We start from the raw sequence: 2,851 nt of genomic DNA on the forward strand, positions 1-2,851 counted from the left end.
CTCCCCATGAAGAATGGGGCAGTGAGGGACAGCAGGCATTGCCCACCACCCTGCAGTACCCGTGGGTTAGGGCTTTTTTTTGCAGTCTACAATCAGGTCTGGGGGGACTTCCTTTCCTCCTCCCCTCAGGAAAGTGGCATGAATGAACTCCTCTTGCTGTCTCCTGATTGGTGGATGGGCTCCACCAATCAAAACAGCAACATCTCAAGCCTGGGACTCAACCCAAGCTCTGAAAGGCAAGCCTGCGACATTAGATTCACGCATGAAGATTTAACAAACTCCTGGTATCTCACGGCAAAGGCTAAGGTCTACACACAAGGTACCACCAAGGGGCAGGAGCTGACAACAGGAAACAAGGTATTAACCAGAAGTCAGGAGCCAAAGTCATTGGCAGAACACAATCCAAGGGCCAAGGAGCCAAAGAGAGGGGTAAATGGACAGGCATTGGAAACCAGAGCTGAAGATGTGCAAAGCCAAGAAGTTGCTCTTAGAGAAAAAGGAACTATGCAGCTGTTTGGCCTGACTGCATATGGGGCCATAGCCATTCAAGACACCTGGTTAATAGGCCATCTGCTCAGACTGCATTGCAGCTAATTAGCTCATCAAGGTGGCTAACATGGTGCTGAATGATCTTCATGCTAATTGAAAAGATTTTAATCCTTACAGCCTGGTGCCCACATGTACAGTAGAGCTTTGCATAATCACCAAGCTATGGTACAGGAATGCATGTGCCTGAACAGGGTGGGACATGCAGTAAGTGTGCTGAAAATCTTCTGTTTCCTGTGGAATAGAAGCATGTTAGCCACTGCTAAATAAACGTACTCAACTGAATGCTCCACCACTTAGTCATAGATCAGATATCCGCTGGGTGGTGTATAATCATCAGGGACCCTGGTTTTCTCTGATAAAAAAAAAAATCCTCAATTTTCAGATTAAAAAAAGGAACCCCAAGTCCACATTGTCCTATGATTTAAATGAAACACCTCTGTATATAGGTTTATATATTAGTGGTGTTTCATTTTAATCATGGGAAAATGTGTATTTTGGGTTACTTCTTTTAATCCAAAAATCAGGCTTTTTTTTTTTTAACCAGAGGAAACCAGCATCCCTGATAATCACTTAGCTTTTCACCTATATTGCAAACCAAGGGACAGCTGCAGGTGCAGCTATTGATCTGTGTACACAACTAGTGTGTTGTCATCTCCAGTATGTGACATATGTAATGGGCACTCCTCTATGAACTGTTCCTGGCCTGCATACATTCAGTCTTGCAGAGAAACAGCAGCAGCAGATTAGCTCACGCTTTGCCCTGCCTACCATGCAATCTTGGAAATGGTTTGCATCTACAGAAAAAGCATATTTAAAAACACCTTTGTTTTCTGATCTTCTGTAGTCACTAAGGCTATGTGAGTCTTCGGATTGCACTTTGGATCTGGTGCCACTTCGGAGGCTTTGGTGTCTGAATCGGCATGCCTGGATCAAAGCGTGGCCTTGGGCAAGCTATCTGAAGTGGTTCAGAGTGTCCAAAGCACTTCAGATGCACTTCGGATGCTTCGGACGCTTTGGACAGCTTGACATAAAGTTAGAGGAGAAAGGGGGAGCGGGGGAGGGAGTGTGGAAGGGAGGGAGGGAGAGGGGGGGAAAGACTGACATCAGTAGGTGGCCACTAAGAAGGATTTCTCCCTGACTGCCAATGACCGTGTCTGTGGGGTGAGACTAGAAACAGCATAAAAGCCTCTGTTTAGAGGCATTTTGTACCTTTTCCAGCTTGTTCCCTGTCAGGAACTTTGTGAGAGAGGAACGCTCAAAATGAGGCATTGCGGCTTCCTGGCTCAGTAAACTAGTTGAACTTGTCTGCTCCTTTTTATTGTTACAAAGGATTGGGTAGGATTTAGCTTATCTTAGCTTAGCTATTTTATCCAGTTATTATTAGTATTACTATTCAATTCATTTCTTTGAATTTATATTTGCTCTTTGTGGGGGGAGGTGGGAGACTTCGAAAAAAGAAAGCTGTATTTTCCCTCCCAGTGTGATCTATCACTGTGCAGATTGCTTGCACACAGGCACACATACACACAGAAACACAGAGACAATATAGAGAAAAATCAGATATTCATAGAAGAAGGAGACAGACAGACAGCACACAATTTTTATGTAACTCTTAACACTGAAACAAGCAATCAAAGAAGAGGCCAGCGCACGCACGCAGCAGAGGGAATAAAATGCACACTATAAAAGGATTCACACACACACACAGAGACCTTTTACAGCACAGAAAAGATCAACATAAAGCATGCTGGAAAGGCAGGTGCCAGGTCTTCTGGCAGGGGAGGGAGAGGGGGCAGGGGGAGAGCTAGAGCTGCAAGCCCCTCCCTTCCCAAACACAGATGCATTCTATTGCCAAGTAGCCATGACATCAGTGCTGCCAGTGGAAGCCAGGAGGTGGGAGCAGTGTCTGCGCCTGATGTCCCTGCACCTGCACCACCTCCGCTCAGTCCAGAAGTGGGCACAAGCAGTGGAATCACTGTCTCCTCCACCCCAATTTCAGCTCTCAGTGTGAGCCTCCCACTGCCAGAGGAGGAGCTGGCGCTGAAACCAAGGATGCTGAGCACGCTGGCTCAAGCAATTCTGGGGACTGAGGGGGAATCAGAGTTTGTTCTCCATACCCCTCAAGTTTCCCCTAGACCCAGGTCCCCTCCAGAAAGCAGCACCTCAGAGGAGGCTGAGGTTGTGGAGGCAAGTGGCTCAGCTGAGGCAGCTCCTCCTGATAGTTTCATAGTTTCTAGGGTCAGAAGGGACCTGAGCAGATCATCTAGTCCGACCCCCTGCCATGGCAGGAAAGACTACTGGG

This window comes from Crocodylus porosus, unplaced genomic scaffold (genome assembly GCF_001723895.1).
Source record: "Crocodylus porosus isolate Cpor-Errol unplaced genomic scaffold, CroPor_comp1, whole genome shotgun sequence".
Taxonomy (NCBI): domain Eukaryota; kingdom Metazoa; phylum Chordata; order Crocodylia; family Crocodylidae; genus Crocodylus; species Crocodylus porosus.